The sequence below is a fragment of the Lygodium microphyllum genome, chromosome 5 (genome assembly GCF_053477565.2).
Source record: "Lygodium microphyllum isolate KBCC chromosome 5, Lygodium_microphyllum_v1.1.10, whole genome shotgun sequence".
Taxonomy (NCBI): domain Eukaryota; kingdom Viridiplantae; phylum Streptophyta; class Polypodiopsida; order Schizaeales; family Lygodiaceae; genus Lygodium; species Lygodium microphyllum.
The window spans coordinates 64,766,978-64,790,224 of NC_141139.1; the positions used below are offsets into that span (position 1 = coordinate 64,766,978).

Below are 23,247 nucleotides of genomic sequence, written 5' to 3' on the forward strand. Positions count from 1 at the left end.
ATTGGATCCCGAAGCCCGTATACTAGTTGACGGGTGGAAGCTTGGAATAGTGATCCCTGGAGATTACTTGTTAGCCTCCGGGCAGATTATGGATAAGACTACGGGCGGAACTTCTTGTAATTCAAATATAAAATGATGAGATGTTGAAAGAACTTGCTTGATATTGTTTTTATATGTCACGTGATAAGATTACGTGAAGGAACAAGTGCTTAAACAAGGTTAATTAAAGAAGCTGATTGTTATATGTCAAATTAATGTGTTAGATAATTACATAACTAAAACAAACCGAGGAAAGTGCGGAGGATGGACCATGGGTCCATCCTACGGTTGGGTGGTCCTGGTTAGCCGGAAACTTTTCTCATAAATCTCGAAAGACAGCGGAATGATCATCATCATCAAATAGAATAACGAGAGCGATGACTTAGAGTTACGTCTTACCCAATTTACGTTGTTTTAGGGGAACGGAATGGGACTATGCCTTATGGCAGAGAGGTTGAGCTTAGCATCCCTCTCGTTTCCCATTCTCCTTGAACCAAGTGCAGCATGAATCCGCTTCGGACTTGGCGTTTCTGCGTAAAGTAGTTCGCTCGGGTCTGACGCTAGTTGCTGTTAGCTAGTGACCCATTAGGAAAACCCTAATTCCGGTCGATCCTAAGTGGAAACGGCCAGGATACTTCCGCTACGTGGCAGACGCGGGAAGAACTAGATTGCAAAACCCGTAACATTCCATGGGAGTGTCGGGTGGAGCTTTCTAGACATCCTTTCCGATGGACTGCTAAGACGTGTCTTGGATGATACTAGGGGACACGTTACAAAGGATGCTACTATGTAGTCCTTGTTCCCCTCCGGTATGTTTCTCCAATGATCCAAGACGTTGTGCCGAAAAACTTGTTGGCACAACTCCCCCATGCGAGCCATCACCCTCCTCCCCTCATCATTCATGATGATAGCTCCTGACCTACTATCCACTAGGTATCCATAGCCCCTAGGAGTCTGCCTAAGATGGGTTCTCTCCCATCTCCATCCACGCTCCTGGGCATATCTAGGAGACCCCTGTACATCCGGTGTACCGACAGGGGTACCCTCTCCCGGAGTGTCACTCAAAGGGGTGCCACCAAAGGGGGTATCACCAGAAGGAGTGCCACCAAAAGGCGTGCCATCTGCCGACGGCTGTGCAAAAGCCAGAGTAACTAGAGTGGACGTCCCCATAGGTGTGACAAATCCTGGAGGTGACGCAGCTCCAGCTGAATGACGAGACCGAGACACCACGTCCGTGTCTCCACAGCAGCACCCCCCTGATCCTCTTACAGTCGCAGTCCCTCCCTCTGGCCCAAGTCGAGATCGTCTGCTCAAAGCTGAAGCATCTGATTGCGCTGAAGCTGATCTAGCTGAAGCTGATGTAGCAGAGTGCCCTGACGAGGAACGAGACAGCTCCTGATATGCCATCTCTCTGAATCTCGCGAGCTGATCTGGAGACATGCCTTGCAATCTGATACTTGGCAAGCCACATCTCCATGGAGGCATGGTGCAACATACAAAAGCGATTCACCTTTTCTTCCATTGAGGCATCCATTCTTTTTTCTACCCCATTTCCAACCACCACATCTCGAGTCAGCCTATCATCGTCCTTCAGCGTGTCCATAGCATTTCATTGTCTGGTTCCACCTTTGGTAGCCATTGTGAGATATGCACTAATGCCTCTAACACCAACCAACCTTCCGCCATGCTACCTTCTGGACGAGCTCCTTGTCGCACAAAGCCTTTCAGGGTTTTCATGAAGCGCTCTAGGAAGAACATCCATCGCGTATGGATAGGTCCAGCAATCTCCACTTCGTCCACAAGATGCACAAGAAGGTGAACTTGTATCGTGAGCATGCTAGTGGGCAGGTATTTCTCAAAGAGATAGACCGTCTCAACTGCTCCCCGCCTTGCGGATTCAATAGAGGACGTCTTAATCTCTTTCTGTGAGATCCATTGCACCAAAGTCGACAACTTGTAAATGGCCCCGCGAATTTCTGGAGTAAGGCATCCTGCGATCGCGATCGGTAGGACAAACTGCCACAAATGAGAAAGCATTATGAATAATGGTCACTTTTCAAATTTCAAAATGTCCACGCTAATTAAAATCCATTCTGTTCACAAACCTGACATATCTTATGCCAATCATGGGATTTTAGCCCAGACATTTGGTCATCTTTAGAAAATGCGGACCTGAGAGAACGCATCATACCCGTTGGAGTGCGGATAGACTTGATTACTTGCTTCACAATGCGCTCTTCTTTGGTAGAAAAAACCCAGGGAGCGCGAGAAAGCTACACTCCCCCTTCAGCACTCGACTGCGGCCAAAGCACCTCTATCTTACCTACCTCCTTTAAATCCATTCGTGACCCTATAGTGTCTCTCTTTCCTATGATGTGGTCCCATAGCAAGCTGCCCACATTTTTGAAAATATGCATGGGATCCAACAAGTGGTTGACCTGTAAGTGGGTCCAATATGGCAACTCGTAGAAAACTGAGAACCATCGCATTCCATTTGGATGTGATTCCGGGATTACCATTTTCAGCTCATACCAGCTTGCAGCGTTCATACGTGCTGGAGGTCATCCAAGAAAACCTTCCCTGAGTTCATAATCCTCCGGCAAGAAAGCGGCGTGTCCTTGATATACCATCTTCTTCATGGTTTGTGGCCTTCGGGAGTCTAACTGTGGCCCACACAATGGACATGCATGATAACCTGAGGTAACCAGACCTGTAAGGTGATCCACGACCTAGTGAAACTTGATTGAATGAAATAAAATATAGATATTACCAGCGAGAACAAAGGTCTGCTCACCTGAGCACTCTCCCAATCCCGGAAAGTCATGCATCGTCCACATGAGAATGGCTCGAATGTTGGCTGACCGTCGACCATCGCGCATGCTCATATCTTGCACCGTGACTCCCTCCCACAAAATCTTAAGCTCATCGACTAATGGACGAAGATACACGTCCATATTTTTTACTTTGTAGCGGCGCGGGATGAGCAAGCTAAGGATGAGATGTCATTTCTTCATAGAAAGCCATGGAGGGATGTTGTAGTTGACAAGCACTATAGGCCACACACTGTAAGAAGTCGAGCATAGACCGAATGGGTTCACACCATCCATGGCGAGACCGAGCCGAAGATTCCTTGGCTCTCGCGCAAAGCCTGGGAAGGTAGAGTCAATGTGGCTTCATGCGCGCGAATCTGCTGATATTCATTGAACTCCATCCGTGGACCTATTCTGCACATGCCACGTTGTCAAGTTTGCCATGGCAGACATGCGAAACATGTGGTTTATGCGGGGGATGAGCGGAAAGTGTCTGAGAACTTTTTGAGGGATGGTTTGCCCTTGCAAGTCCTGTCAATACCTGTGAGCACCACACTTTGGACATGTCTCCATAGTCTCGTATTCATCTCGAAACAATATGCAGTCGTTGATACATGCATGGATGTTATTGTAGTCCATGCCAAGCTTCCGTAAAACATGTCGTGCATCATCACGAGACTCAGGCATGGTATTTGCAGGTGGCAATATATGATATTTCAATAACCTGAAAAAAATCATAAAACTCCTTGAAAAAACACAAATGTTTGCAATAATATTGTTAAAAAAAAATCAATGAAGCCTGTGTGCAAGGTACCTAAATAACTCAGTCACACTCGTATCGCTCCAACCGTATTTTGCTTGCACACTTAAGAGTGCAAGCAATGTCTTCAACCAAGATACTCGGCACCCATCATATAATGGTATGGATGCTTCCTCTAAGCGGGTCAGATGTCTCAACATCCATGGGAATCAATGCATCGATCATTGCCTCCATCTCAGGCTCCAAGATTGTAGGCAAGTTAGGAAGGTTGTCTGTCTCCTCTGGCATTGATGGTATAGATGGGCCTTGCGAGTGGTCGATTGGCTCCTGCAATCCATCCATCGCATGTCCATGAACTCTTCTAATTGGCCGCAAAGGGTGCACTCCCCCTTGGGTCGAGACATCACCCCCCTGGATAGAAAATTTGCCAACAAGATACAATCTTATTGTGTATAGTTTACAATTAGCTTGAGAGTACAATGCATGAATAATATTAACTTCAAATTACCATTTGCTGAAAATCTGCAATCGCCTGATCAATGATCTCAGATTGAAACTCGCCAAATTGTCGTACGTGTTCTATAGACAATCGGCATTTTCGTCTAATTGCCAACTTGCATTGAGAGCAAGGACATGGGACATGCTAATTAAGATACGTCTCGCAGTCTTGAACAATAAGACCTTCTTCGTTTTCCATCTTATCTACATTACAGCAAACGAGGCTTAAATGGATAGCTTTATGGAGATGTACGTCAAGTTGCAAGTTGACCATAAATCTTGCATTGTATATAGTAGTTGAGAGATTTTCCGATGTTATATCTCGGCCTTGTATCATGCTCAAGGATTTGTTTGTCCCAGTAGATAATTATTTGTTATATCTCGACTTTGAGTATAAGTAATCCATTTTAAAATTAATGCGCGCCATCTATGAAATTTAATAACTATAGTAATAAAATTTATTTCAATCAATTCTACTCATAGTCATAAGACCTGAGAGAAATTATCCTATACTCAATTTAAGGGTTTCTTCTTCTATAACAATACTTTTGGGTTCATTTTGATGAAGTACCTTCATGACCATTAGCTAGGGTATCATTTTCTTTTAGTCCTTCCGTTGACTAGTTGGCATGATTTCTAATTTGGCATGCCTATAAAGTTAATACAAAAACAATGAATTATGCATATCACAATTAGATCCCCTACTTGGACATTATGAAGGAATTGACCATTTTTAAGCCATCTTAAAGAGTTACCAATGTACGTGGCCCATGGCAAAGCACATTGCATACCATTATCAATAAGTCTATTATCTTAAATTTCCTTCCCCTCCTTCTCCCTCTCTTTCTCTCCCTCTCTCTCCCTCTCCCTCTCTTTCTCTCTTTCTCTCACCCTCACCCTCTCCCTCTCGTTCTCTTTCTCTCCCTCTCTCATTTCCTTCCCCTCCCTCTCCCTCTCCCTCTCTTTCTCTTTTTCTCCCTCTCTCTCTATATCTCTCTTTCTCTCTCATTTCCTAAACAAGCAAAAACTAAAGTGATTTAAACATCCTCCAAGCAAAAGGGAGAGGGAGAGATACAATGCACTCTCCCTCTCTTTCTCTTTCTATCCCTCTCTCATTTCCTTCCCCTCCCTCTCCCTCTCGCTCTCTTTCTCTCTCATTTCCTCTCCTAAACAAGCAAAAAATAAAGTGATTTAAACATTAAACAAGCAAAAGGGAGAGGGAGAGAGAGAATGCACTCTCCCTCCTTCTCCCTCTCTTTCTCTTTCTCTCCCTCTCCCTCTCCCTCTCCCTCTCCCTCTCTTTCTCTCTTACTCTCTCATTTCCTTCCCCTCCCTCTCCCTCTCTCCTAAACAAGCAAAAAAGAAAGTGATTCAAACAACAAACAACCAAACCCGTCGTGAGAGAGTGAATGCACACTCTCTCTCTCACCCTCACCCTCTCCCTCTCGTTCTCTTTCTCTCTCTCTCTCATTTCCTTCCCCTCCCTCTCCCTCTCCCTCTCTTTCTATTTTTCTCCCTCTCCCTCTCTATGTCTCTTTCTCTCTCATTTCCTAAACAAGCAAAAAATAAAGTGATTTAAGCATCCTCCAAGCAAAAAGGAGAGGGAGAGATACAATGCACTCTCCCTCTCTTTCTCTTTCTATCCCTCTCTCATTTCCTTCCCCTCCCTCTCCCTCTCCCTCTCGCTCTCTTTCTCTCTCATTTCCTCTCCTAAACAAGTAAAAAATAAAGTGATTTAAACATTAAACAAGCAAAAGGGAGAGGGAGAGAGAGAATGCACTCTCCCTCCTTCTCCCTCTCTTTCTCTTTCTCTCCCTCTCTCATTTCCTCCCCCTCCCTCTCCCTCTCCCTCTCTTTCTCTTTCTCTTTCTCTCCCTCTCCCTCTCCCTCTATTTCTCTCTTACTCTCTCATTTCCTTCCCCTCCCTCTCCCTCTCTCCTAAACAAGCAAAAAAGAAAGTGATTCAAACAACAAACAACCAAACCCATCGTGAGAGAGTGAATGCACCCTCTCTCTCACCCTCTCCCTCTCCCTCTCCCTCTCCCTCTCGTTCTCTTTCTCTCCCTCTCTCATTTCCTTCCCCTCCCTCTCCCTCTCCCTCTCTTTCTCTTTTTCTCCCTCTCCCTCTCTATCTCTCTTTCTCTCTCATTTCCTAAAAAAGCAAAAAATAAAGTGATTTAAATATCCTCCAAGAAAAAGGGAGAGTGAGAGATACAATGCACTCTCCCTCTCTTTCTCTTTCTATCCCTCTCTCATTTCCTTCCCCTCCCTCTCCCTCTCGCTCTCTTTCTCTCTCATTTCCTCTCCTAAACAAGCAAAAAATAAAGTTATTTAAACATTAAACAAGCAAAAGGGAGAGGGAGAGAGAGAATGCACTCTCCCTCCTTCTCCCTCTCTTTCTCTTTCTCTCTCTCTCTCATTTCCTCCCCCTCGCTCTCCCTCTCCCTGTCTTTCTCTTTCTCTTTCTCTCCCTCTCCCTCTCCCTCTCTTTCTCTCTTACTCTCTCGTTTCCCCTCCTAAACAAGCAAAAAAGAAAGTGATTTAAACATTAAACAAGCAAGAGAGAGAGAGAGAGAGAATGCACTCTCCCTCTCTTTCTCTTTCTCTCCCTCTCCCTCTCCCTCTCTCTCTCTCTCCCTCTCCCTCTCCTTCTCTTTCATTTCCTCTCCTAAACAAGAAAAAGAGAATGATTTAAACCTTCAACAAGCAAAAGAAAGAGAGAGGGAGACTCACCAATGAGATATGGCGAGCGTGGGGCGGCTTCTCTTTGCAATGAGGGCTCCTCCTCTCCTTTGCGAACAACGGCGGTGGCGGTGGCGGCGGCGGCGGCGGCGGCAGCAAGTCTTCTTCCTCTTCTTCTCTCACAAAGCCTTCGCTCTCTCCCTTGCTCTCGCTCTTAAAAGTTGAAGCAAAAGAAATGAATACGGCGCTCGGGTTTCGGCTGTGTTTTTTTCCTGTGGCGTCGCTATTGGCGTCGCTATGCCGATATCCACCGTCACTAATCGGCGTCACTAATTTCCCAATTCCTTGTAGTGTAGCCAACTGTATACTGCTCATGTTGTCACAATAAATGACAACTGGACCTTCCACTTGCACATCTAAATCATCCAATGACTTTTGCAACCATACTACCTCACATGCTACAACAGCAACACCTCTATACTCAGCCTCCTCTGTACTCGATAAAGAAACTGTAAATTACTTTTTATTGCTCCAACTAATTGCTACACTACCAAGAGAGAACATATATCCATTGGTAGATATTCTATTAGACATACTACCAACCCAATCTGCATTTGTGTATCCAAACACATGTACATCTGTACCTGCCTCATAGGAAAGTCCATAATGTAATGTGGACTTCACATATCTCAATATGCGTCTGACTGCATCCAAATGTGGCTTTCTAGGTACTTGCAAAAACTGACTCACAAGACCAACAACGTAGCTCAAGTCTAGCCTTGCAATGGTCATGTAGATCAAACTCCCCACTATCCTCCTAAATATAGTAGGGTCTTCTATCTCATCCCCAACATCAGCACTCAACTTTATATTCTGCTCCAACAGGGCTGAAAGTGGTTTGCATGTTGTCATACCATACTTGGACAAAATATCTAAGCCAAACTGTCTTTGGGACAGCCATATATTTGTTGAGAGAGAGAGAGTACGAGAGAGATACACAAGACATGCTCCCAAAGAATGATTCATATTGATGTAGAGTTAGTATATATAGGTGAGACCCAAGTCAAGTGAGAGATGATATATATAGTTGTAACAATATTATCATCACATTTGATCACCTCAATTCCAAGGATGTACCTTAGCTCACCTAAACCCTTCATCTCAAACTTCTTCTTTAAAAAGTCCTTGACTTTAGCAATCCCACTATCACTATCACCTGTAATAATCAAGTCATCCACATAGATGACTATGATGACCAAGCCTGCATCTCCCTTTCTAACATAAAGTGAGTGATCAGCATCAGAAACATAAAAGCCAATATTGACAAGATACTCTCTGATCTTGTCAGACTATGCTCTACGTGCTTGCTTGAGCCCATAGAGCGCCTTCTTCAACTTGCACACATACGTGGGATGCTCTAAATCTTCATAACCTGTTGGTTGATCCATATACACTTCTTTCTCCAAATCACCATGCAAGAAGGCATTCTTCACATCCATTTGCTACAACCTCCAACCTTTGGCTGCTGCCAAAGCAATCACACATCTGACAGTTGCCATCCTAGCAACTAGACTGAAGGTTTCCTCATAATCTATGCCATATGTCTAGGCATAGCCTTTTGCAACCAGCCTAGCTTTGTACCTACTAATAGAACCATCTGCATTGTACTTCATATTATAAACCCACTTACATCCAATAGCTTTCTTGCCCTTCGGCAATGATACTAGATCCCAAGTCTTATTGGCCTCTAATGTAGCCATCTCCTCATCCATTGCTGCATCCCAATGAGCATGACCAACAGCCTCCTCAAAACATGTGGGCTCAACATCCTCAATCACTTTCACCATATAATCATAATGGTGAGCTGCATGACCTTCAAAACCAAATATGTTAACAGGGTATCTCACCTTGCTAGACCTGCGTACCATTGGATCACTCGATGGAGTCTTTGCATTGATGCGTGCTCTCTGCACACCTATAGTCCTCACTGAAGGAATGCCAAGCTCATCATCCAAGCTCTCTGAGCCACTGGAGTCTCCATCAAGAACTGCATCAATGCTATTTGACACTTTATTCTTTCTTTTGTCTTTACCTGTAGTGCTACTAGATGCACCTGAAGATGTAGAGCTACTCCTTAGTCTCCCAGACCAAGGACTACTAGATGATGTCTATGGTCCACTAAGAGTCCGTGAATCTTGCTTTTGAGTCTACACATGAGTGTCATGATCATCATCATTATCATCCAATGCATCACCACTAGATGCATACCAACTGCTCATTTCATCAAAGACGACATCCCTGCTCACTCTGAACTTACATGTGACAGGGTTATAACAACGATACCCTTTATGCTCTAAAGAATATCCAACAAAGACACACTTTTCAGCATTTGGATCAAGTTTCTTCTGCAACTCATCTCGCACATGAACATATGCAATACAGCCAAACACTTTCAAGTGTGAGACATCAGACTTCTTACTTGTAAAACATTCTATGGGGGTCATACCATGAACTGCAGCTCTGGAAGTTCTGTTCATAATATAAACAATAGTATGAACAGCCTCAGACAAAAAATATTTAGACATATTCTTTTCAGCCATCAAGGCGGGTGCAACTTCTGCAATATGCCTTTTTTCCTTTTTGCAACCCCATTTTGTTGTAGGATATACCTGCATGTGAACTATCTCTTTATCCCATGAGACCTCAAAAAATCACTGAATTCATTCGAGAGGTACTCTCCCCCTCCATCTGACCTCAAGCACTTTACTTTCAAGCCTCTTTCTCTTTCAACTGCAGCCTTGAAAACTTTAAAGCGCTCAAACGCTTCACTCTTTTTCTTCATAAAATATACCCACAGCTTTCTAGAACAATCATCAATGAATGTCACAAAGTATGAACTGCCTCCAAGAGATACATTTTGTGTAGGCCCCCAAATATCTGTATGCACAACATTAAGGATATTTCTGCTTACATCTCTGTCATTTGAAAAGGGTTGTCTTACCTACTTACCAAACTAACATGCTTCGCATACCTTATGAAATTCTGCAATTCTAAAAGTAGGCAAACCTGTAACCAACCCTTTGGACTGCATTAATTTCAGCCTTTGTACATTTGCATGTCCAATGCATTTGTGCCAAATTTCAATATCTGCAACAACATCTTTTCCTTTAGCATACATAGTAGCATTCATAGTAGGAATTCCAGCATCCAGAGTAAACATATATCCAACTCTACTTCTCTTTGTAACCAACCTGTACTTGTCATTGAAGTCTTTTACAAAGCAGCCCTTTGCATTAAATCTGACTTGCAGCCCTTGCTCTACCATCTGACTGACTGACACCAAGTTCTTTGTAATAGATGGCACATGTAATACATCTGAAAGACTCTTTGTCTTACCATCATGCAAAGACAAGGGAACTTTTCCAATGTGTGAAATTGGGTGGCATGAATCATCACCCATCTGCACATAACCTATATTTTGCAAATCTTGCATCTTTCCAAACCATTTTGCATGGTTGATCATATGATTGGATGCACCTGAATCAACATACCAAACATCATCATGTGTTCCCTTTCTTATAACAGCATTTAGTAAATGCTGCATAACAAACAGACGTTCATTTTTGTCTTCATTATGTCGTGAAGATGATGCATAGTTTCCTTGCTACAACTTACCACTGTGAATATCATCTTTCTTAGCACAACATTGGACTGCAATATGCCCTGTTTTGCCACAGTAGTGACACACAATACCAGAGTTTTTAGAATCTCTATTTTGCCATCCACCTCTTCCTCTAAATCTCCCCCTGCCTCTAAAGTTACCATAACCTCCTGCAACCTACATATCGCCAAATTTCTGATTCAATCTGTTTTGCTAGTTGTCACTACCACGTTTTGTACCATGGCCTCTTGAAGAGGATCTGCCATGCCCTCCTCTTGAGCTAGAGTAGAAAGCTTGGACCTGTTCGCCACTTTTTTCATATGTCTCACTCTGCATGTTGATCTCTTCAATGATCATAAGGGAGACCAACTCATCGAAATTTGGAAATGGATTTTTGATATATACAGAAGTTACAAAAGACTTCCAAGCCTTTTCATTGTTAAGTCCACCCAAGGTAGACGACACCAAATCATCATCATCGGGCATTACATCAATCGCTGCCAAGGCATCTGCAATGCTCCTTACCTTCAGTGTATACTCATTGATAGACATCTTCCCTTTCTTCAATGTATTCAACTCTTGCTTGAGTTGAATCTTTCGTGCCTTTGTATTTACAGAAAATATACTTTCAAGTATGGTCCAAGCTGCGTATGAATTCTTTGCATTTCTAATATGTCCCAGCATATTATTGTCAATTACTGCATACAGCCAATATATGACCTTTTTGTCTTTTGTATTCCATTCCTTCCGTGCCTTTGTCTCTTTTGCAGTTGAGGATCACTCACCCCCGGCTCCTTTTCTTCACCTGAAATAAAATCGTAGAGGCCTTTTCCAATAAGAAAGTTCGTGACATGTAACTTCCATGAAGGGTAGTTGTTCTTGTTGAGCTTCTCAATGATGGGGTTTCCACTATTCTTTGCCATTATCACAAAACTAATACCCGACATCAAGCAAATCTTCTGCAACCCTTGACCTGTAGTGCACAGTAATACACCAGATAGCCTTTTTCACTGTCTGCTCAACAATACATGCAATCTGCAACCAGTTTATAGATAAACCTTATGTTTACTCATTGGTAAACACCTTTGAACTTACAGATCTGAAATCTGTAACCTGTGCACTTGTATACGGCAGACACAGCTGAAATTGCAGGATACCTCCGCAATCTTACGAGTCTAAAATGGGGCCTGAAATGACCTCGGATGGCCAAATCTCAATGCAATCTGAGATTTTTGCTCTGCCCTGCTTCCGGTGCCTCCTCAGGCACTGTGTAAGAGAAGAAGTAGAGAATGGAAAAGCTTCTTACCCGTTGCTTGCTTGCTCCAATCCTTGGCTCCTCTCCTTCGTTTTAGCCTTCAAAGCCAGCCTCAATCAGTGGTGCAGCTCTGATACCATGTCACGAATCACGTGGTGGGGGGACTTGCTCAAGATGCTGCACCAAACACACACAGAATGTAGAAGGAGAAGCTCACTCAAGAGACAAGAAGAGAGATGGAGGCCAAAACATTTTATTGCTAGTTTCTTCTTCTTTTTCCACACACTTTACAATGTACACAAAGTATAGATAAGATATAATATAAAGAAAAGTGGCCTATTAAGTCAAACAATGCATAACCGACTACGCTAGTCGACTGGCACTATAACTATGCTAGCTTAAATAGGTGTAATAACCTGAATATAATAAGTAATGAGTCATTGGCCATGTGAGAGTCATAATGACTACCAACGTGCTAAGTGTAGATGTGTGGACCCATCTAACCAGGCGGTCCATCATTAATGTCCGCATGTGTTGAGCTTGTCATCTCAACATAGGTTTGCTTGTGTATATTAGATGTTAATAAAAGGGTATTATATATATTCAAAAATTTCATTGAAAATTGCAAGAGTACACATGTACTCTATAGATTAACATGAAAAGGGAGGCACCTTCTTCCCATCCCTAGGTGGATGCTTGGATGTATGTGTCTTATCTTGGTTTTAAAAATGTGTATATATGTTTAGAATAATGAAGATTAGGGTAGACGTTTCTCTTCCTTGGTGTGTGGTTGAAAGCATGCATCTTGTCTCAAAATTTAAAGTACATGTACACATACACATGTTTGAATAGTTTCAAATATAATTATGTAAATATAAAAATTTAAAAATAAAAAAAGTAAATATTTTAAGTGTATGATTTTGCAAAGAAATAATATTTAATTAGCCAAAGAAATCCAAAAGTTTACAAGTATTGGATATTACAAGTTATGGAGTTGAAATTTTAAGGAGGCTCTACAATTTCTAAAATATGTGGAGCCATGCACTTTTCTTTGGCAATAGTACCCTCAAATCGGCTTTGAATCTTCCTATCATCTAATTTAAAATAGAAGCTATCATGTGGATTCTCCATTAATATTGTGATTTCCTAGCGCAGTATACTCAAGGGCCAATCATCCTCCATTTGTAATACTTCGGACTCATGGCCTTCACAGATGGTAGTAACATCCATAGCTATACTTTCATGTGTATCTTGATCACGGCATAACCATTCATCCTTGACCATCCTTCATTTATGATACTTAAAAACTAGGCATAAAGTCTATCATATGACAAGGTACCTTCGATTAGGAAGGAATGTTAGCTCATCTATCCCAAAGAAAATAGTCAACAAATAGAGTTAAATTTTACTTAGAAGACATTTCGCTTGTTGTGACTCAACACTCTACCATGTCAATACTATGAGTGATTTTTGACATCTAAATTTTGCCTAGAATCCTTGTTACATAATCCTCAAATGCAACTTTTATGATATGCGTGCTTTTGGTATGTCTCATACCATCACAATCCTTAAACATATATGTACATATTTCAATTGGTATGGATCAACTTAACTATACATTCTTTGAGCCAATGCTTAACTTTATAGAGTTTAATATATCTATCAAAATTTTTAATTTGGGTTGGCTGAAAGTGAAGGGTTGGCTGATAGGGAAGCAAATTAGCCAAGTCTTCGTGATCCTTTCAATATTGGTCACAAGTTCACATCTGAAAGTATAAAAGAGCTCAAAATAGGTGATAATTCTTTCCTTTAGCCGGCTGAAAAATACTCTAAACATGGAAAAGATTTTGCATTTCAGCCAAGTGAAGTAGGCTATGTGGATCCAAATATTGTGGCTCCTATGGTCATTTTTACGTTCCCACATGTGCCTTGGAACCTTAAGCCCATTCTCGTTCCAAGGACACATTTGCCCAAATTATTGGAACTTCTAAATGAAAATATCAAAATGAAGATTTTAGAACCTTCTTTAACACCTTACTCAAATCGATGGTTTACCGTACCCAATTAAAATGGATCCTTATGATTCATTCAAGATCTAGAGCATGTTAATCATGTCACAATCCGAAATGTTGGTTTGGGTCCAATTGTTGATGAGTTTGCTTAATCTTTTGCAAGTAGAGAAATTTATTCTATGGATGACCTATATTTAGGATATGACCAGTTTCAGCTTTCATTAGAAAGCTGAGACATTACCACAATGAACACACGTCTTGGATTGGTCCGCATGTGCACTTTACCACAAAATGCAACAAACTCCGTAGCCCATATGATGAAAGCCATGCACAAAGTCTTAAGGGACTTTATACAATAACTTACTCTTCCATTTCTTGATGATGTACCTATCAAGGGATGTGAAGTCAATGAAAAGAATGAGGAGCTTGATGAAGATGGCTGCAGGACATTTGTAGACAACCATATTCATGATTGTGACAAGGCTAGAAGAGGTACATCTAAGTCAATTTTTGGAGTAGAAGAAGTCCTAATGGTCGGTGTGGCCCCTACCGACATAATCCTTCACCAATCAAGATAGATGCCATAAGCAAAATGCAAGAAAAATGCACAAATATTTCAGAGGTGAGAATATTTCTTGGCGCATGTGTATTCTATCTCATATGGATACCACATTTTGCTCATGTAGCCAAAAGTCTTTATCAATTATTAAGAAAAGGCCCAAGATTCTCTTGGGGTAAAGAGCATACTCTCACTATGCAAAAATTAAAGAAGCTGTTAATTTCAGCCCCCTCAAAAGGGTTGATTATTCAAATGGTCAATACATCATCCTTACTGTGGATACAAGTCCCATTGGAATAGGATGGGTTATTGGCCAAGAAGGTCTTGAAGGTAACAGGTACGCAATTTTTTTTGGAGAAAAGGTTCTCAATGAACATCATAGAAGGTATGCTCAAGTAAAAAGGGAATTGTGGTGAGTTGTAACAGCATTAAAGTGTAATCGTGAATACTTTATAGGCCAAGAAGATCTTGAAGGTAACAGGTACGCAATTTGTTTTGGAGAAAAGGTTCTCAATGAACATCATAGAAGGTATGCTCAAGTAAAAAGGGAATTGTGGTGAGTTGTAACAGCATTAAAGTGTAATCGTGAATACTTTATAGGTGCTACTGTAGTGGTAGAAACTGATTTTCTTCCAGTCTTGGGCATGATTGCCAACTATTCTATACTCAACATAGCTATGCTAAGATGGATTGCATACATTAAATATCTCAACCCTGAATTAAAGCATATTGCAGGAAATAAAAATCCAATTTTTGATATGTTGTCACATGCAAGATATGACAATGAAGAAGAGCTGATGGAAGAAGATGAAGCTGAAAAATCTATACTTAAAGAGGTTCATTCTATGGCTGTTGAAAATACAATTTTAGTTGTTGTATATACTGATCCAAAGCTGAAAATAGTAGTTATATCTAATCTTTTTAATGATACATCATTAAGTACATCAAGAATAGGAAAAGGCAGTGCTATAAATCAACAAACAACAACAAATGTCAAAGATTTGTCAATGGAGAAAGGGTGGTCAACTAGAAGCTAGCATGCTCATTGCATTGCTCAAGTTATAATTCATTTCCTTGAAGAAGATTATGAAGAAGATCGGCAAATATTTGAGCATAATGAAGAAGAAAGAGACTTGGACCAATAAGGAGTTCAAGCATATTAAGAGGAAAGCTTATGGCTTTTTCCTTAAAGAAGGGCATCTATGGAAGCATACAAAGAAGAAGAAAGGAGCACCTATTCAAGTTTTAGGTAACAAAAGATTGCGACAACATGTAATGAAGGAATTTCACGAAAGCTTATGGGCAGGCCATAGAGGCATATGGGGAATCTTTGTTAAAGTTAAAGAAAAATATTGGTGGCAGAACATGTATTGAGAGATAGAGCATTTTGTTGAAACATGTTATTGTTGAACTGTGTGGGAGGGAGACGAGGAACAAAGGAAGAGAGAGGAAAAGAGAGACACGAGACACTGGAAGTGGAACCCCAAAAGTGTGTCAACTAAGCACACATGATAGAAACATATAGAGGGGACCTGGGGCGCTATATATAGACAGACTATATATAGCTAACAACCCCCGCTCAAATAAAGGTCCCTTACTATGGATGAAAAAACCCTTGGGGGCTCAAGGGAAAAACCCACAGCTCTATATAGGCCTACCGTTTATTAATATTCAAAATATAAAATTACAAAGCTGAACTTACAAGAGCCTATTCATAGGCATCAAAGGAGCAAGGAGCTACATCACTCAGAAGCTACATCACTCCTGAATTACAACAGCCTATTCAGAGGTATCAAAAGAGCTTTATCACTCCTAAATATACAACATGTAAAATAAGGATAAGCGACATCACTGCAAAAGATAAAATCTCCAAGAAATTCCTTCACATCAAAACTTAAAGAAAAACGTTACAGTGACATTAGAACAACACAAGGTCTATAGAGATGGTTTGCGACGCCGCTCTATAGTGTCACATCAAAACTTAAAGAAAAACATTACAGTGACATTAGAACAACACAAGGTCTATAGAGACGATTCGCGACGCCGCTCTATAGACAACATAACACATGTGGGGCCCCATAAACAGAATATAAATAAAACAATTTGTCATCAGCTGGAATATAGACGCTCATCAGCTGGAAAGAATATAAATGAAATAATGTGTCATCAACAGGAATATAGACCCTCATCAGCTGGAAAGAATATAAACGAAACAATGTATCATCAGCTAGAATATAGAGGCTCTCGACAGAACACAAACCAATTTCCTCAAGTTAGTGGTCTGCTTGTCATTAAGCTTGCCACCATACTTTTGTCCATCGCAAATAACACATACTTCCATTGGAAGGAAACTCAGCTTGTTTGCTTGAACCTGTAAGCACGGTAGTTCAGGGAAGTCAATAGCATAATTGTATGTAACCTTGAAATAATCCACCACAGACATCTCCTTTCCCCCTTCCAAGGGAAACTTGAGATCCTTTGTCGGGGAGGAAGAGAGTCCAGATATCCTGTACCTACATGGCGTTTGTCTGTGAATCACTTGTACCTTCAATCGGGCCAAAGTTTTCCTAACCTTTAGACGCATCAAATCTGATAGTCGTATAGTGGGGTTGAAATTCCTAAACTGTTCATGCAGAAAATGAATAACTGGGATGCTAGCATGAAAAGCTATTGTTGACAAGTCAGGGTTAAGCTGCAAACCTTCCTTTGTAGGCCGAAGGCTTTGATAAAATCCATTTATTGCAACAAGTCCTCCTTCTAGGGCCATAATCCCTAGGTCACTCTTGAAAAATGACCTACTAACAGGAATGAAATGTAGAGCAGGGTGCTCTCTCAAAAGAACATCTAACACCTAAAGATGCTTGAGGAGTAGTGATGCCAGGAGGCATATTCCACGGTGGATTCCGTGAGGTTTTACGGTGGATTCCGTAAACTTAGATGACCGGGGCTCATACACAAAGAGGATTCTTTGTGCGAGAAGTTGATGGGGACGCCTATCCTTTTCAGGCGTTTCATTAATTTAGTGTGTACATGGGTGATTCCATAGCAGGTGATTCCGCAAAATGCATATTAAATTAATAGACGTTTATGAGTTTAGAGTGCGCACTCATAATAAATTAAGGTTAGGATTTATTTCTAACCAGTTGATTTATTTATGTAGCTGAAGACTGCTAGGTATTCACTTTTGTCGGTTTAATTGTGTTATTTTACTAACGATTGTGAATGCTTCAGTTGATGTGTAGAGATAGCAGCAGTGGCAGAGGAAAGCATTGGAGTCTAACGGGTTTTCGACTCTTGGACTAGATTTTGATAGGTGCCACGCCTATATTTTGTTATGTCTATTGAGACATCGATTATTTATTATTATTTTGTATGCGCTTATGCGCCTGGATATGTTATTTCTATTTGGACATTGAGATTGGGCGTGCGAGACACTATGGGCACCGTCCATTAGCTTTATTTTCCTATTTTTGGTAGAAAGCAAACTCAAAAGCTAAAAGCTTGTCATATTTTTGTAATTGGGCTATTATTGAGCATGAAGATTGGAAATATACATAAAATACATGCTTTGTGAAGCGCTCACACAAGGCATGGGGGAGATTGAACCCAATTTGTCTCTTGCCTCTTGTCGTGCTTGCTTTTACATGGGTTTTTGTGCTAAAAAGTAGAGTACTTTGTTCTTGGGGACCTTCCGGGATTCACCACGTGAGCTATCTGCGTCCGATCTGCGCACCAAGTAGGTACCTGCTTCCCTGCAAGAAAGTCTTGTAGACTATTCCTGTTTAGAGTAGAGACATGGCAAATGGCAAAGGTAAACCTCCATTCTCGACTGGAAACTCCTTTCTCTTCAGACAGGATGACAGAGAAATCTCACTGCTCAAATGGTAGAGGCCCATGGGTGTACATACTCTTGCTTCCATCATACACAGGGAGCTTTCCATTGAACTCCAACTGATACACATCTATGAGCTGCCTTTCAAGTATCCATGCAATGCTCTTTCAAGGAATTTTTGGTGTAATCTCAACTTCATACTAGTAGATGTTGTCATCGGGATGAAAGGTTACCTTCAAATGATTCGCACGAACAGTTATTCTCTATCCTGCATACCCAGGCAACAAGGGCCTGCTTGGAGCTGATAGATTTTTTGGCGATGCAATAGGGCTAGAAATCTCCTTTCCTGTGCTAGCTTCCACATCTTTTTCAGCAACAAGAGGAGGATGTGATTCCAAAAGCTCCTCAAGTGTGGGAGTGGTCAGTCCGAAGAGGAGGATGCAATTCCAAAAGCTCCTTAAGTGTGGGAGCAGTCTGCAGGAAGAGGAGGCTCTCTGCTATAGTCTATCTATATATAGCACCCCAGGTCCCCTCTATATATTCCTATCATGTGTGCTCAGTTGACACACTTTTGGGGTTCCACTTCTGGTGTCTCATGTCTCTCTTGTCCTCTCTCTTCCTTCGTTCCTCGTCTCCCTCACACACTGTTCAATAGTTATGTGTGTCAAATGTAATCTATGGTTAAGCATCAAGATGGGTTACATCTGATGTATCCCTTATCTATACATTATAGATGGGTTATTGAACTTGTAACCATGCGTACAGGGATATGGATTATGTGGTATCTAGTGCTTGCAAGAGAAGATCTAACCAATCAAGTTGAAGGTAAAGCTTTAACAACCAAGACCACTCGAGCTGTATGTTGCTTTTTGCTTGAAGAAGTATTTTGTAGATATGGCTCTGTTGGCAAAGTAACCGCAGATAGCGGAGAATTGGATGCCGATGAGGCACGCAACTTCTTTGCTCAATTGGGTATTAAGTTGGCTTTAACGTCAGCATATAACCCTGAAGGCAATGGGAAAAGTGAGAGAGGGCACTAGCCTATTCTCAAAGCTCTAGCAAAGTCTTGTAGAGGGAAGATCAAAGAATGGCCTAAAATGCTACCTTTTGCATTATGCGCTGACCGGACTACTCACAGTATAGTGAGTGTCTATATGTTAGCTAAACTTATGCATGGATAATAACCAATTATGCCAATTGAAGAATCTATTCTCACATGGAGTCTTCTACCTTGGAAGAAAGGCATCAGTAGAGAAGAGTTGCTAACTTTGCACACATGGCAGCTAGAAAGAAGGCCTGAAGATGTTCAAGCAGCTATCAAGAAGTTAAAAATGGCAAGACTAAAAAACAAAAGAAGACTTGATAGGCAACATCAACTTCAACCAAGAGCTATCCAAGAAAATGATTGGATTCTTCTCTATGACAACAGCCTAGATAATCACAATACAGTGCTTCTAGGAAGCTAGTAAAGCGTCGGTTTGGCTCGTATGTGGTAAAGGTCATTCATGACAATGTCACATATTCATTGGCTGAATTGGATGGGATAGGCATGAAGATACCCCTAGTTGGAAAAAGAATCAAGCTCTTCAAATGAAGAGAAAGTTCAACATATGAGTTAGAATACTTGGGTATAATTCAAGAGCATGAAGACATAGAGGAAGAAGAAGAGATGAAGACATTGACATGGCAATAGATACTTCTTCTGACACTGCAGATCCATAAGACTTTGGCACATTCCAGAGGATGTGTAGGTTAGGAGGGGGTGGATGTCGTGCCGCTATGCGCATATTGTGCGAAAAACTCTAGTGTGTGGCTTCCTTATAGATCTAGAGAGCCAATGCCACTTTAGGCATTAATGTTAGTGTCCATGGTTCAAAAAAGTATTAGATTTTTGGACAAGTTTTAGCCAATTCTTGTAAAAATCCATAAAATTGTAGACAACTTCTAGATGAGGATAACATGTAAAAAAAATCATTTAGCTTTCAGCTAATTTGAGAGGATTTTATGTAAAAAGAGAGATTGGCAAAATCGTGCGACGTGTGATCGTTGTTTTCAGGCAATGAATAGCACTCCAAAGTGGGAGATGAAGAGGGAGTGATCTGGCACAATTCTGGCACGTGTACTAGTATTTACCCCCCTTTCAGAGCCAATAGAAGTATTAGATTGGCAATGTGAGCAGCATAGAGAAAGGTATTATTTTATACACATTTTTGAGTTTTATCTTCTCATAATGCAGAAATAAACTAATAGGCTTCATCTCTGTTAGTATTCTTCTACATTTTCTATTTCTTTTTGTGAGTATTCTTCTGCGTCTTGTATTTCTTCGAACCCCTTCTCTTCTGCCCACCCCTCTCCCTGAATCTCCCTTCACCCTGCTGTCTCTTACCCCCATGGTAGACTTTCGATACCAAACGCACCGACACCGTGTTAGGCGAAGTTTATGCTATCGTTAGAGGTGAATTTTGAAAGTTATTTGGGCTGATTCGAGGTTGATATCTTCATCAATATTCAGAGAATTAGCTACAGCTGTGCTCTTTTAATTCATTTCTTACTCTACAGAAGACATCTTGTCAAAATATGCGAGTATTATGTGCCCCTATGGCAGGGCAATGTTTGTAGATCATTCATAGATTATTTGAGTTGAATTAAGAAGCTTTTTCTCTTATTTCTTGGCTGTGGTATCTTATCCTTATTAGGAACTCAATTTGAAGCTCTCTTGAAGCAAGTCTCTTTACCCTACAAACCTTGTAATTGACTCATAAGCTTTTGTCCCTAATAGTCTACATTGAATGTAATCATGCAAAGTTGATTCATTCTATGGCATTATGTATGAATGATGGGATGCAGAGTTGTTTATGATACATGATAGCATATTGTAATTGATTTTATAATTTGTGATTGCACTTACAATCAAGAAAACAAGCTTGATTTGAGTTAGAACTTGTGAGATAATACTCTTGTGATCTTTGCTAAGAACATGAGTTGGAATCTCTATTAACTTCTTCAAGAACTTGGCTTGAAACCTTCAACCCTTCTCTTGTCTCTACCATCTCCGGAGTCTAAGCTCTTGAACCCCCATACATTCTTCTCTCTCAAACCCTTGTGATTGACTGTGAAGTACCTCTTGAACCTTTAAACAGTCATTGTAATCTACTTATCTCTTGAAGACACATCTCCATCTATCTTATCCAGTTTTCTTACCAAACCCCTGTGGTAACCTTCAACCCTACGCACTGCAAAAACGTGGATAAGCTTGATTTCACAATGTTATGTTGCTCCAAAAATAGACTTTCTTAAGATGGATGTGTGAATTATCTTTTGGACTATGTAAAAATTGAATATGTGTGAAACATGGCTTTTCTTATTGGAGGCTATAGCCAAGTACTACCATGACATGAGTAAGTCACCTTGGATATGGAAAGAACTTGCAATTATGGGAAGTATTGTGGTAGCAAAGCTGTTCTTCCTTTTTTAATAAAATTCTTGATTTGAAAACAAGCAAATATATTTGTAGTTACCATGGTCTGAGCAATACAAGAATCTAGATGAGATTGATGCCCCTCTAGAGTTGTGACTAGATTGTTGATGCATTTCAACTATAGTGATGCATGAAGTGATCCAATGCATGGAGAGTATTTAGTTGCAATTAAAGCATGCATATTTTCTTGGTTTAGACCTCTCTTTATACTTCTTTCTTCTTTCTCTCCTTTTCTCTTTGATGTTCACCTTGAGAAGTAGCTTTCTCTAAACACTAAATCCATGAATTTTCACCAACCATATGAGGTATCCCATGTGTTAGAGCTCCATGTCTGAACATGTGACTTCTTAGATGAATATCCTAAGATCATTTAATTGTTTCTTTTAAAACTAAGATTTGTCCTTATTGTTCTTGCATTGCTAATCTTTTCAAATGTATTCATATTCATGAAAACTATTCTAGAGTTACAACGACTTCAAGTGAAGTAGCAAAGCTAAAGTTATAAAATGGTTTATGTTTGTCTTATGTGCAAGGTAAGGATCTCTATTTCAAAGGTTACTATTGAAGTGCAACAAATGTGAAGGTTTATGAGTGGACTGAAAGGAAGACATAAACATAGAGAGAAGAGAGAGAAAGAAAGTAAACTATGATTTAGGATACCTAGTCCATGTTAATGCAAGGGCACTATCTTGTCTTACACATTTGCTCTGACCTTGGGTTGCATGTTTTATGTTGTTGAGAGGACCATGTTGTATGACAACTTGTAGCACAATGACATCATCTGAATACTCAATCCATTTACACGTAGCCATAATGAAAGATGTAACAAGCAAAGATGACATCCCTAGACATTATGGTCTTTCCAAAATGTACACTTGTCAAATGTATTAAAGATTGTTGGATGAAATGACAAATAGCTCAAAGTGGCCTATAAAAGGACATGTCATGGGTTTCCCTCTCCATCACTACATTCTAGCCTTTTCATTACCATCATCTTGGTCATTGTCCCATTTTCATCACTACTTCCTCATCAACTACATTTTCAATTGAACCTACATCAATAGTAGTCAGCCATCTACACTTGACAACTTATGTCCTACTAATTGACATCAAACTTGATGTTGTTCAGGATCTATTGCTAGTGTTTCATATTGGTTTTACTCCCCACTAAGACCTAAACTATTGTGTTTTCACCTTGGTAATCGTGTGACTACTACGTCCCATGGTCTTCCTTAGTTTGCCATGCTAGCAACTAGCCATCATAGTTGTATTTGTATTATCTAGATAGCCATAGAATTGCACAACATCATTCTCAAATCATAGATGACTACTCCTACTATGTTTAGGATCCATATTGAGTACAATAAATTCTTAGATCTACTTCAAAAGTCATCAACTCCACCATCAACTCAATTCCCCTGGTCTTTGAGATGTGGAGGCCAAGGGCTCGTATTATTCTTTTCATATACACTTCTCTCATCAAACATTCATTATGTATTGTTATTGTATGTTATACATTCTATGCACTCTTTACTTGCCCCACTACTTTCCATCCTAAGAGTTTAGAAGAGGAGGGATAGTAGTGTTGAATTTAAAACTAGTTGTAGCACTTAGAAGTAGTTTAGAAGTCTAGAAAAACATATTTCTACATGAGTAGATCT

The 23,247-nt window shown here is 40.6% G+C and overlaps 1 pseudogene; it reads right to left on the minus strand.

Moving 5' to 3' along the window:
• Positions 1-16,503: 16,503 nt before the first annotated feature.
• Positions 16,504-22,428, minus strand: LOC148035910 (protein argonaute 1A-like; annotated as a pseudogene).
• Between the last annotated feature and the right edge of the window lie 819 nt (positions 22,429-23,247).